Genomic DNA, 14,824 nt, shown 5'->3' with positions numbered 1-14,824 from the left:
TCTAGGTACAAATGCTTGACCAGATATGTCTTAACCTATATGACAGAATGCATGAAATCCAGTGAGGTAGGACTATGGGAGTATGTGAATGTGGGAGAGGGTCTAAATTTGATTGAGAACTATTATATGAAATGCACAAAAGCTCAATAAAAATATACATAAACTATTTTAGGACACATCACAAATAAGATATAGGAGGGTTAACAAATATGAAAAAAATCCTCAATATCCTTCATCATTAGGGAACTTAAAAGGTGACTTTGTGATATAATTAAAAACCTACTAGCTTGTTTCTAATCCTAAAGTTTTGTCTTAACAAGAAGGTAAAGCGTATAATGCTCCAATACGCTATAAGTGCGAATGCATTACTGTACAACTTGTCTGAAAAAGCAGATTCACAGTTTCTTAAAAGTTAAACACATCTACCAAACAACTAACTCAGCCAGTTTAGATTTAATTATTTATTTAATAGATACAAGAATTTTCTGTATACACAAAATCTTACACAGTGTCCTGATGGATGAATATTCACAATATTTGTATACAAATATACAACAAATTAATAAACAAGATTCATGTATCCAATAAAACTACTCAGCAAGAAAACAATAAAAAAGCAAACAAAAACAACTATTTACGTGCCCAAGAATGAGTGTAAGTCATTAATTGTAACCCTATGTCAAGAAAGGTATCTAAAACAGAGGACATATTGTTTCACTCTATAAGGCACACATATTGTACATGAATTGTACAAAATTATAGACCATGCGAATAAGGAGTTTCATGGCTTCTTGGGGGGAGAGATGACAGAACAATTACAAGGAGGCCTGAGAACACTGGGAGCAGTGATGAATAGCTCAGCTATTTGGGATGATGTTTCTAGAGTGAAACACATATTTACCAACACATCAAATTGTACGCCAAAAATAATTTTCAGATTTGCAGCATTTCAGTGATTCTTCAATTAAAACATATATTTTCACATTTTAAAGAACTTGGATGTTCATGCACTTCCCTTCAGGTTAATAAGCATTCAGAGAAATCTGCTTACTCTAACTGGTTTATTATAAAGGATGTTATGTGCATGAATTTCTGTTCCAGTAGAATTGTGTGCACAGTCATCCAGGTACATGTATGTATCATCAGCCTTGAAGCTCTCTGAACCCTGTCATCTTGGGGCTTTATGAAAGCTACATTACATATTAAAGTGGCTATTATCAATTAAAGAAGAACTATAATCTTCAGTTCTTCTTTCCTCCCTAGAGGTTGGGAGGTGGGTCTAAAAGTTCCAAACTTCACAGTAGTGCGCACCCTACAGGTGGTACAGCTCCGTCAGAGGCAAAAACTTGTCTTAACAACTGCTGTGTATATTTCACAACTGAATAGTTTTTGCTTTTGAAGTTACATTGTTCAAATTGTCTAATCTACAGATAAGCTTAAAGGATTATGTAAAATTGTCTTAATGTTAACAAAAAAGTTAGTCCAATCTTCTAACCACAGGCTGGTTCCTCTGGGAACTAGACCTTACTCTCCAAGAAACTCATGAATGTAGAGAGTCTTTTAAAAATAGCAAAAGATGCTCTTCTCACTCATGAATCAGAAACTTGCAAAGGATTTAGAAGCTCAGAGCCAGCAGTGATGAAGGAGGCCAAATATCTATTTCATATTAAGAAAATGCCACCAAAAAAGAGAAGAGCAGATATTTGTGAAATAGAAGACAAAAGTTTAACAGAGATCCAGAGACTCAGTGTTGACTCCTTCTTTGAAAAGGATTATGAAATTGATCTTGTTTTTGTAGAGAAGGGCCAATAGATAACATCACTTACTGCCCTCATACACTCATTGGTAGTCTCCTGAAAATCCGTCTTGCCTTCATTAATTCTCCTTAAGCCTTCTGGCTTCTGCTTCCTACTTAGTGCCATCTTTTCTTTCTTATCACTCCACTTCAAAGTATTAAATTTTCTTCTGCTTCTCCATGGCAGTGAAACAAATCACTCCAAAACCAAATTGCTGCTTACTATTACTGTAATATATTTTGCTCATGATTCTGCAGTTTGGGGCTGGGCTCTACATATGTCACTCATTTCTTTACTTCGTGGCACTAGATGAGGCCCAGCCTGGCCTAGTTATGCCCAATTTGTGCATGTGTCTAGAGACTCATTCTCATAAAAGGGCGGGTGCTTGGATTTTAATGCTTTGGAGTCTCTGTCTTAAATTTTTTCATAGCTTTATGTTTGACTTTGTGCTTTGTAATGTAATGTCTACTATGCATGCAGCGGAGACCCAGATCACAGGTAGTCTAGTCATCTGCTCCCTATTGCTTCCCTAAGATAGGTTCCTAGATAATTCTTCCTTGTTCCTACTGAGTAGACACTTAGCCCATCCTAAGCCTTCAGGGAACTAGGTCCCTCTTAGTCTGTAGTATTAACAGAGCACAATAGCAAATTGTTCTTTTATAAGTCACGAGGGAAAAGAAAAGGCAGCTGAGGCACGAGGATTATTGCAAGTTTCAGATGAGCATAGGCTACATAATGAGTTCATGGTCAGTCTGGGCTACATATGAGCTCAAAGCTACCCTGTGATACGCAGCAAAACTCTGTGTTGGAGATAGGGTCCGGGGAGAGGAAAAAAATGGGGAAGAGGAGGAGAGGAAAAAGGGGAGGGCAGAGGAAACATAAGCCTTTCCTCCCGTCTTTGAACACAGGTGTCTAGATTTTCATTTTGTTCTAGATCCCACAAGCTATGCAGCCAGCCCTGACCTGACAGCATAACTGGGTTGAAAGACTCATTTACAGGAGGATTGGTGTGCCTGGCTGGATATCTGAGGCTGGCTCCACCTATTACTCCTTCAGGGCTGTTTCCTGGACCTGGTTCTTCTCCTTGTCAGGCTTGGCATGAGTTGGCCTGGACTTCTTGGAGCCTGGTGTTTGGATTTCCAGAGAAACTGTTTCAGTGGTAGTTGTCAGTTTCCTTGGGCCTGGATTTGGAAATGTGCAGCATCACTTCTGACGGTTGCTACTGATAGAATTAATCACAATGCCCATTCAGATGTAATGGAGGGATGGGAACCCTGTCCTCTCTGAAAAGAATTTCAAATGCTTTGTGATCATCCAGGAACTTCCACATGTACATGGGTGGCAAAAGAGCATTGTAAAGGGGGGAGGGGTATTATTATCACTGGCAAGGAGGAAGTAGTGATCAGGAGACTCTGTGGGGTTATGGGAACATGAACTCTTAACCTGAGGTGGGGTACAAGTACCTTTATTCAGAGCTTTTCCTTCATTTTAGTTTTACAATTGTTTTTTAAATTAAAAAAGAATACAAGTTAAATACTTTCAAATCTATCAGAAAACAAAGAGGAGATCGGATTTAAAAAAGAGTATCCTATAATCTTATTTTTAAGCTCTGTTTTGATGTACTTTAAATAAAAGTATTTCAAAGTATTTGCATAAAGACTATGCTTTTATATTTGTATTATTTTTAAAATTGAAAAGTAAAAAAGGTTATTGAATTCAGAATTAAATTTTCAGATGTTTCTGGTCAAGCTATGACATTGATAAACACATTTGTGTCCTAAAAATGTCTCTCTACTGATATAACTGTACACATCGCAAAACCTAATTATATATATTTAATATTGAGTAGCATGATTGGAAATGATGAGTGACATAAGACTGTCTAAAGGCAAGGCATAGTGAGCAAATGAAACTGTAATGGCATTTCATCTGGTCACGTGAAATGGTTTGAAACCAAAGCAGAAGTTGACTTAGGCTTCTGGAACCATTCTATCCTCCATGCCTCCTGGTAGGGCTGCTCTATCCATGCATTTATGATGTCAAGAACCAAGGATACAGTAGCTCATGTTGAATCCGTGCCATTTTTGCACTCATTTGTTCATTGGCTCTTCCAGCATGGATGGGGGAGGAGCTCCCGAGGCCCACCCCTAGCTGAGGAGCTATTGTCAGTTACTGGCTGCTGGGGGAGGGAGACTGGCTTTTCTTTGGGGATGAGGTGCCTGGTAAGTTGTCCGTACCCAGTGGATGGCCCTATGCTTAGGTGCATATGCACAGCATTATTTTGATTCAGTACATTATTTTTCAAAATTTTAGAAGGACACGAAAGTGGGAGGGAGATATGTTGGGGGAACTGGGAGTAGCTGATGGGTAGTGGGAGGGAGAGATGATTAAGATGTATGCATTTATGAAATATTCAAAGAAATAAAAATATGTTTAGAAAGGGGGTATTACCATGTAATTAAAAAATCTATACACTTCATATCCCCTAATATGAGTCCATCTTCAAGCTTTTCCACATTTTGGGCCTCAATATTCTGATCTTTCTCACTCCATATCCTTGAACAAACCACTGAGCTGTTTTGCACTGCCCATGAGTCAGATACATTCTTAACTTGTAACTTTTCTTTCTACATAAAAACTAAAGGTCAGACATGCTGCTATAGAGCCAGGGATTTCAAGGGGATATGAAGGCAAGGTTTGGAGTTAATTGACCCGAGTTCTCCATTCCTTCTGTTGTCGTTATGTTAGCATCTAGTGGTAGTGATTTGGGTTTGTTTTCTCTACCAACTAAGGAATTAAAAGGCAGGAAAAATCTCGGACACAGCAGAGAGCAAAAGACATTTTATTTAGAAAAAATAATAATAATCGCACCCATAGCGACGTTCACACACAGCTCCCCATAAATAGACAGAGGACTCAGAAACTGAAATTTCCAAAGTCCTGGGAGGGCTTGGGGACTTCTAAGTGATTTTGTTGGTATGGGGCAGGGCCCTCTACCCTAATTTTGAATTGCTCAACTTAAATAAGGAAGAGAGCTCCCACAGGTCACAGCAAGTAGTCTGGACCAGTCAGCCTTTAAAAAGGCCCTCCTGGTTGGAGAAAAAGCCTGCCAGTTCTGTTGTCTAAGATCAAGAAGAAGCAGGAGGTGTGTCATCTTTATTGTTCATTAGTAACCCTGTGTGCTTATCAAGGATTTAGCCCTTTACGCTTATGTTTAGAAGCCACTCCTGACTGAAGTCCCTGAGCCTAGCTACAGACTTATGGTTGTGCATCCAGACTCCCCCGGGACTCTTCCACTCCAATCCTGAGTCTCTTTCCTCTGCCCACCCACCTTACTTCACTCTTATGCCCATGTTATCAAAGGATCCATCTTAATTTCACACTTCTCAAACTAGAGATTAACAGCTCCCAGTCTTTGATTTTTTCACATTCTCTCTCTGTCTCTCTGTCTCTCTGTCTCTCTCTCTCTCTCTCTCTCTCTCTCTCTCAATAAATCCATGGCCCTTAGCAAAAGCCACCTGATTCCAAGACCATCACAATAACTTGCCACATTTCTCTCTCTCTCTCTCTCTCTCTCTCTCTCTCTCTCTCTCTCAATAAATCCATGGCACTTAGCAAAAGCCACCTGATTCCAAGACCATCACAATAACTTGCCACACACTTCTCAGACACCTGCAATATTGCATTTATTACTATATCTACCTCCCTGTATCCCACCGCAGTTCACCAATAATGAAAATACAACAAATGCATCACTACAGCAGGCTTCAAGCTAGTTATGCCTTGGCTACTTCCAATAAAGGAGTGCTTATTGACAGAGGGCTGGTGAATGCTCCATAGTCCAAGTCTCACTTTGAGCCTGTTTTCTTGTACCACCTCTCTTAAGAAGAAATGCCTGGAAAGTTGACTCTGAAAGGAAACAGTGCAAACAAGCAGGTAACAAGGAGCTTAATCACACTCAGGAGCAACACATATAAGGGAATTAGGAAGCAGAATGGATAAGAGCAGGTGGCTCCGAAACAGAAGAGGCCGCTACCCTGAGGTGTTCAAACTGAGGTGACCTTTTAGACTTGCTCTCATTTGAGGCAAGGAAATTGGGCCTTTGCATCCAATTTAATCAGTTCTCAGAAAAGAGATTGATCTGCAGCTGGAAAACACCTAACAGGAAATTCCTGGGGAGGAGTTTATCTATGAATTATCAGCAAACTCTACTATTTTACAGGATGTGCCACAGGATGAATGGCAACACCAAAAAAGAAGACCTGTGGACACACGTCCAGAATCCATTTCATCTATTTAGTATTTCCCTTATTTTCATAGTGAGTTTTCCAATGATGACAACTGAACCAATTGAAAAATAAAACATAAAAAGGCATAAAAATTGTTCCTTTAAGAATTGCTTTATCATATATATATAGCCTCTAACAATTGTTGAATATCATTGTTATTATTTATATTTAATTTTTCATTCATTTATTTCCTTGTGTTGATAGGTGAGGCAGTGCTCATCTCCCATCATGTGGGTTTTCAGCCTCAGATTGCCAGGCTTCAAGGCAAGTACTCACACTCACTGAGCACACTAGTCAGTCATATAATTACTTTCAGAGTGATTGAGAGTTCCTTACAAGTGGGTATGGCTATAAGAGGGCAATGTGAAGGGTCCTTGTAAAAGAAGTATTTTGTATTGAACTATACCAATGTTCATATTTTCTCTACCATGTTGCAATTTAGCTTAACATATTACCATTGGTAAAAATTAGTAAAGGGTATATAGAATGTCTCTATATGTAATTGTATTTAAATGTATTTAAAGTTCAGGCTAGTCTAAGAGTCATGACATTTCCATTTCAAAGATAGGTGACCTTGTAGTATAAAAAGTTGACCCAATCAAACATTCAGATGTCTAAGAAAGATTGCTGAGGATTGCCTGCCTAGGTTTTCCTGGTTTGAGCAGTCACCTGGGATGCCAAGTCTTTTGCAGCATTTGTGACTACAAGCTCTCTCTTTTCATTGTCCTGGACAGAAGAGCATTGAAACATCAGAAGTGAAGGTTCACTGCTAGTGGTTTGTGTTATGTCAAGTGGTTTGTGAGTAGCTTGACTTCTTTGGCTCTTTCCAGTATCTGGGTCCTCTCGGCCTCTTCCAACCTAGCTCATTTGATAATATGATAAAGTCTGTCATGCACACTCTTCCTGCTTGCCCATTACAGCATTGCCTACTAACAGTGAGGAGATTAGAATATCTGAGCAGCTTCTGTGTGCCAGGTGTAAATCTGAACATTTTACCTGTGACACAGGAATCAGTAACCATTCCAATGAATAATGTGAGACAGAAATAAACTAATTTGCCCAGGACCGCACTGTTTTACCTGGAAAAGCTTAATTCAATTCATGCTGGAATGACATCCGAGAAGCTTTGATTTAGCTGATTTTGAGTAGGGCCTGCCCAGGCATGGGGAATTATTTTTCATTGGTGGTGGTAGTTGGTTTGGGTGCTTTTTAAATATTTATTTGTTTATCTATTTATTTATTATTTGTGTGTATGTATATTCAGACAGTCAGGCATGTGCCATGGTACAAATGTGGAGTGGAAGTCAGAGGACAACCATTATGGTAGGTGCTCTCCTTCCACTGTGGGCTCTAAAGATCAAACTCAGGTCCTCGGGCTTGCACAGCAAGTACCTTTATCCACTGAGCCATCTTGCCAGCCCCATTGAAATGGCTTTAGAAGAATAAAAAAAAATGGCTTGAATACGCAACCAGGACTGAAGACTACTATGTTGAAGAAGATCTCCTATACAACAAAAACAAGAATGAGCTACCATGGACACAGAGGGCCACATGTCTCCTGGATGTAAGTCAGCTCTGAGGAGAAGCACAGACCCTTTGAGTGGGACATCCGCTTGCTCTGCATGCTTTATGTACGGGGTTTTCTCATACCCTGACTGACTTCTGATGCTCCATTTCCAGGATTTCTTTGCATTTGAGTGATACGTTAGACAAAATTTCATCACTGAGACTTTTCAACCTTCTCACTGTCTATACTTACACTGATATCCTTTGAGACATGCTCATGCTGAACTTAGACTTTCATTCTCATTGATGAAAGCACATCAGAGATATCCTTAATGCTGACTGCTCTGTTTAGCAATACTGCCACATATATGGAGCTATCATATCTATTTGCACATTAGCTACCCTTTCTCCCTTTTTTAAATTAAACTTTTTAAAAAATTTTATTTATTATTTTTAATGTGTATGCATGTATTGCCTGCATGTAGGTAAGTGCATCCATGTCACGCAATACCCACGGAGGTCAGAAGAGGCTGTCAGATCCCCTAGGACAGGAGTTACAGACTGCTGTTAGCTGCCATTTGGGTGCTGGGATTCGAACCCAGGTCTTCTGCAAGAACAACCAGTGTTCTTAACCGCTGAGCCATCTCTCCAGCCCCCACTTCCTTTTTTAATAGATTAATGTTTTGGTCTGTTTGAGACAAGGTCTCCTTGTAGCCTCAGCCAGCCTGGAACCCAATATGCAGACCAGGCTGGCCTTGATCTCACAGAGTTCCGCCTGCCTCTGTATCCTGAGTGTTAGGATTAAATAAAGGCATACCCTCCATGCCTGGCAATAGATTAATTTTTTAAAATAAAAAATAATAAGTCAATACAGCACATGATTCTAGCAAATCTGAGAATAACTTGCCAAGTTAATTGTTGACCATTTTTCTTGTTTTTGTTGAATCATTGGATAAACGTGTGAATGAATGGAATGAAATGAGCTTGTCAAAGCAGCCAGTCTATGAACTCCATGAACTTCCATGTTCACTGAGATTAAGTTCATTACTGCTCCATTCAATTATAAGATGGAAAAAATTTAAAACCATTACAGGACATAAAAAATATTAAAAATACTTTTCTAAGATTGAAGTTTGTTCCCAAATAATAAGGCATAATTAAAGATTTTGTAATTTATACTTAACTGAGATCAGCTCTTATATCTATATTTCTTATTGAATTTAAATATTGAACTTTGACTTCTACTTACATTGAAGAAGCACTGACATGTGGACTCTGTCGCAGTTTGAATGTGAATATTCCCCATAAGCTCCTGTGTTTGGACACTTGAACCCTAGCTAATGGCACTGTTGGGAAGATTGTGGAAACTTTAGGAGGTAGAGGCTTGTCGGATTTAGTGGGTCACTGGAGGTGGGCCTTGAGGTTTTATATTCTGGCTCCTCTTCCTGTTCTCTCTCTCTGCTTCCTAAGTATCACTCACTGCAAAGTGGTCAGCTTGCCACATGCTCCTGTTGCTGTGCCTTTTCTGCCTGCTGCCATGTTTCTCAGCCATGATGGAATGGTCCCCTCAGACTGCAAGCCAGAATAAATCCTTCCTCCTTTAAATTTGTCTTGTCAGGTATTTGGTCACACCAACGAGACAAGTAACTATTCCATAGTCTCCCTAACCCTCATGAAGGATGTATTATTAGGGCCCTTCTAGGATGAGTAACCTGAGGCTTAGAGAGATGAGGAAGCAGATAATAATTTGACAAGGGGTTAGTCAGCATCAAGTCTGTACTCAATCATCATCCTCAAACCCCACAAGCTTTCAGGTCTTTTCCCTACCCAAATACCATGAATCTTTGTGATTGTGTTCCAATATATCCTAAACTGAGAACCAGAACCTTCCAGGCTATTTTAATTGTATAGACTTTAAAATCCGGTGGAATATCATCTTCTGGTAGAACCTTAAGGACTACAAATTAATTTAGAAAGGTGGTTGGCTTCTCCTGAGCCCCACTTCTGTATATAGAAGTTCCACTTTTCAGAGGAGGATTCAGCTGGGAGAACAAGGCTGTGGTCCTTTCTGGTCAGTGGGAAAGCTTGTTCAACTGATCACATTGATTGAAGGGACTTCCAGAACTGAATAATACCTCCAGAATTAAATAAATTACATGTGTGGTTATGAGAAAGCTGAGCACCTATTTATCCACATCATTAGTCATCGAAAGTCTTGTAGGGAGTAACAGTCCAGCCCCACAGGTCAGCCACTTCATGTTTCCTTAACACTTCCACTGTTTTTTAAACACCGCCTTTTTGATTTATGACTGCACTGTGGCCTCAGGCTGGGCCTAATAACACAGCACGTACCACCCCAATCAGAGTGACACACACATTCCCTCGCACCAATTTAAGTCATCCCATATGTGAGCTCTTGCTTTTTATTCTGCTATCTGGAAGTTCATGAAAACAGGTGACCTGTGTTGCAAGCCAAGGCCCTTCACTTTAGTGCACAGTTCTTACTTCTCAGATAACTTCAGCGATTCTGTGTTCCTATAGGTTTTCTTTGTTTTTTTTCCTTTCGATGTAACTCCTTAGTTTTCTCTGATTAGGCCATTAACTTCATGGGGTGGGCAAAAGAATGGTATGGGAAAAAAACACAACTTTTTTTCTGTTTCTTATGAGGGTTCTCTAGAGGAACAGAGCCAATGGAAAGAACATAACATATACTTAAAGAGAATTTATAGATTGGCTTTCACAGTCTGAATACTCCAACAATGGCTGTCTTTACACTGGAGAGGCTGCTTAGTCTATGAGGCTGGTTGCCTCAGCTGTCCCAGTCTGGCACTTAGCCTGGAGGATTCCTGGGGCCCCACTGGTCTTCAGATCACATCAGAAGTTTGAATTTCTGGGTTCTGATGTCAGTGAAGCATGGCAAAGGCAGCGGCCGTAGCAGGGTAGATGTAGACAAGACCTTCGGCAAGACGGAAACAGGATAGATGAGCTCATCCGTATGAGGGGAAGGCAAGCAGGCAGAAAGCAAATGCATTGTCCTCAGACCTCCTTACACCTAGGCTTCTGTTGAAAGGCCCCACCCATATTCAGGTGAGTCTTCCAACTTCAGTTAATGTGAGCAAGAAAATTCCTCACAGGTGTGCCTATAAACTTGCCTGCTAGTTGATTCCAGATTTAGTCGAATTAACAAACGAGATTAACCAGCAAACTACCCAGAGAACAAGCCCCAGTTTGCAAGCCATGACATATCATCTCACAACACAGAATATTTTCCATGATTTGGCCCATTTACCCTTTCTTCTTTGTCTTCTCTCACTGGCCCATATGCCCTGAACTCCAGTCAAGTGAATAGCCTCAGAACCACCACCACTACCTTTGCACCACCACCCTCCCTGGCCGCAGGACACCTTCAACACACCATCCTAGCCTTAACACAATCTTGTAAGTAATAGCTGAGTTGTCTATCTCTAGGACAGATCAATGGAACCAAGAATGCACATGACAGAGGAAAACGCCAACTGAGGTTTCTAGCACAGGCAGCCATCTGCCTGTCAGCAACAACAACAACAAAAGCCTCAGATGGGACAAGCCAGCCACCACCTTGATCTTGACTTCCAGCCTCCAAAACTGAAGGACCATGAAGGTATATTAAGTCACCAGTCTGGAGTATTTCATTATGCTAGCCACAGCAAACAAATACAACAGATTACTACATTTGTGGTTATCAGAATTTGAGAGTCAAAATCATAGATCCCAAGGGGGAAATAATCACAATCAGTTGAGTCTGGGAGACCCAGAAAAGAGTCCCTCAAGGGAGCTTAGGAAGAATGACCATGAACTTGCAGAGCAAAGTTGGGTCACATCCTGTCCAGCCTGGCTGGGGAAATTCCTCTTTGGTATCATCAATTGTGTTCTTCTTCTTAGTGATCTGGTCCATTCCCAGAATCTGGCTTGTTCTCTTAACAGAAGGACCACAGGCTGTCCTTTCTCAAGGCCTGCATGTTCTGCCTCAGCTTGGTGTTTCTCTCAGAAGAGCCTTCATATGCTTGCAAGATGGCTGCTGACAGCCATACCCCATGTGGTTCGTCAATATGGCTCCTTCACGTGGTGGCCATTTGTCTATGGTGTCCTCATCTAACTGCATAAGTTAGCCCTGCTTGGAACATACCCCAATCTATGTACTATCATCTCCAGAGAAGGAAGTGGAATTTCATGATTGATCCACCCAGTTTGGGTGGCAAAGCAAAATCAGATGGAATGGGTCTAGGAAGGAAGCGCTCTGTCACTGGGGTAGGAAAAAGTAATGAGCAGAAACTACTAATTTCCATCCATTTTTCTCCCACCTAGAAGAGAAAAGTAAGAGTTGGAGAGAAAGTGGCTAACAAAATCATTAATTCATGAATTCTTCCATTAAATCATAATTTACTAAGTAGCTACCATAGTTTACCTTATATATTTGCAATGTAAAATTTCACAATTCTGGATAAAGTGATAAACTTATCACAGTTGGAAAAACAGCCAACTAGTCCATTCAGGGCCTAGGTTCCATAGGTACAGAGGTTTGTGTAATATGTTAAGTACTATGTTAGGTCTTAGGAATCTGTATTGATTACTTTTCTTATTGCTGTAATGAAAAAATCCTTTACAAAACCAATTTAAGGAAGAAAAAGTTATTTTGACTGACAGTTCCAGGCTACAGTCCATCGTGGTGGGGCTAGTCAAGGCAGCACAGGACTGAAGCAGCTGGTCACATTGCATCCACAGCCAGGAAGCAGGGGGGGACAAATGCTTATGTTCAAATGTTCTCATTTTTATTTGGCCCAGGACCCCAGATCATGAAAAAGTGCCATCCACAGTTAAGGTGAGCTTTGCTACCTCAATTAATCTAAACAATCCTTCACAGTAATGCCCAGAGGCTAATGCAATCTAGACCATCCCTTACAAACATGCTCAAAGGCCTTTCTCTTCTGTGGTTCTAGATCCTGTGAGATTGATAGCATTAACTGTTACAAAGTCTGTTAGGGAAGGAAACAAATGCCTCCACTCATAAAGACAATCTAATGAAAGAAGACATCAGTGAAGAATAGAATGAATAAATCTATTATAACTAAGGAGGTCAAGAGTAAGGCAGCCCTGGTAAAGATGGAGACTAACAGAGGGTGGTTCAATCTAAAAAAAGGATACATTAGACAAAGACCTGAAGGAGTGAACAAGTAGTTCAGCCAGAGGAACAGCTGACTTCCTTCTTTCTGGTGACTCATTACCAGCAGTGTGAGGATAGTCAGTGGCACTGGATGTAGAAACTATGTGGCCCAGGTTCTAATCTCTAATCTCAAACTGTTTCCCTAGCCATGAATCCTGGGGCCAAGTGATTTACTCGCTCTAAACTTATCTTGTCAGCAAACAAAATAAGTATACTACATGGGGTAATATGTAAAAACACTCAGTGGAGCTTGGCACAGAGTAAGAATGCTCAACATTAGCCATGTCAATATGCATTTAGATGCAAAAGACCTGAACTCAAGCCCAGCTCTGTGCCTTCTCAGCTTTATGAGCCTGGGCAAGTTACTCTCCTCTCTGAGTCATTTCTGAAAGGGGGTTAAGGATCCTTGACTATCTTCCAGCATTGTTTTGAAGACTGTATGACATCACAGATGTGCAAGTGCCTTGTGCATTGTGAATTACTGTGCAAATTTATGAGATTCTTATTGTTACAAAGCAAATCATCTCAGGGAGGCTTTATCCAGTTTCTTGATAAAATGACAGAGGAAAAATATACCTCACAGAGTTGGCAGAGTGGGAGCAGCAGCCAACTGAGCCATTCAGAGTCCAGGGTCCATCAATATAAAGGATTCCATATAGAAGGGCTTGCACAGGACCTCTCGTTTCTATTGTACCAGTTAAGGGGTACCAGTTAAGTGGCTGTAGGTCGTACCTCAGACCTGTAAATACCACCTGATACACATTCTATTTCAATGTAGTACACACCAGCATTCAGTTGAAGCTGGGGTAAGAGAAGGCGGACATCAGTCCCGGGGAGGTCTCCCAGGAGTCACGGCTGACTAAGCACATGTGGAATTCCCATCAGATGCCCAGTGTTGCACAAGGACAGAAGGAAATATAATTTTGTTAATAATATAAGTAAATAACAATTTGTATTTTTTGGCTTTGATTTTTATTTTATTTTGTATGTTTATGTATGCATGGGTACAGGTGTGAGTGTGGGTGTCCACATGCCATGCTGATTGTAGTGTTTCTCTCATCTGATATTATTTTACTCCCACAGACTCATGTTCTGGGTGCTTGGTCTCCACTTGGTGGTGCTATATTGGGAGGAATTGGAGACTCTAGGAGAGGGGGCCAAATTGAAGAGAGAAGGTCACTAAGAACATGACTTGAAGGTTAAAGCTGCTCCTCAGTCCCTTCCTCCTCCATACCTCCCTCTCTCCTCTCTATGATGAGGTAAGTGGCCTCTGTGCATGTATGCTTCCATTATCATGATAATCTGTCTTGTCACAGCCCAGAATCAACAGAGCCAAACACCATGGAGCGAAATTTCTGAAACCATGAGCTAAAATAGATTCTTCCTCCCTTAAAGTGTTTACACCAGATATTTTGCTGCAATAACAAGAAGGCTAACTAAGAAGGGTGCTTCATGTAAATGCACACCCGCTCTGTCTGTCTGACTCACACGTATGTCCCTAGTGCTACATGCAGAAGGCATTCAATCCACACTTGTGGATTACTTGCCACATACATAGCATAACAGTGATTTAATAGCATTTGAAGTACATGAAGATTATGTTCACAAGAGACAAAACCCAAATAAAAATGGACTAGAGGCATAAATAGCTCTTCCAGAAGAAAAGCCCTAAAACATAGTGATCCCCCGAATCCCAATGACCACCAAAATATAAGGTATGCATTCATTTCTATGTGATGAACAAAACATGGTCTCACAATCAAACATTATCACAGCTCATAGTAAATACAAGCATTCATACACTGCTGGTAAAAATGTAAAGTGGTCCATCTACTTTGGAAAGCGATTTGGCAATGTATAACAAAATTAAAAATGAGCATTCTCCATGGATCTACAATTGCACTTCCAGATGTATGTGCTAGAGGAATTCTTAAAGTTGTTCATAAGCAAACATGTGTGGGAATATTCATTGCTTCATTGTGGCATTGTTTTTAATAGTTAAGAAGTTGGAAAGCATCCAAATGTCCATCTAT

This window comes from Nannospalax galili, unplaced genomic scaffold (assembly GCF_000622305.1).
Source record: "Nannospalax galili isolate Female #2095 unplaced genomic scaffold, S.galili_v1.0 scaffold69, whole genome shotgun sequence".
Taxonomy (NCBI): domain Eukaryota; kingdom Metazoa; phylum Chordata; class Mammalia; order Rodentia; family Spalacidae; genus Nannospalax; species Nannospalax galili.
Note: the sequence above shows the minus strand (reverse complement) of the source record.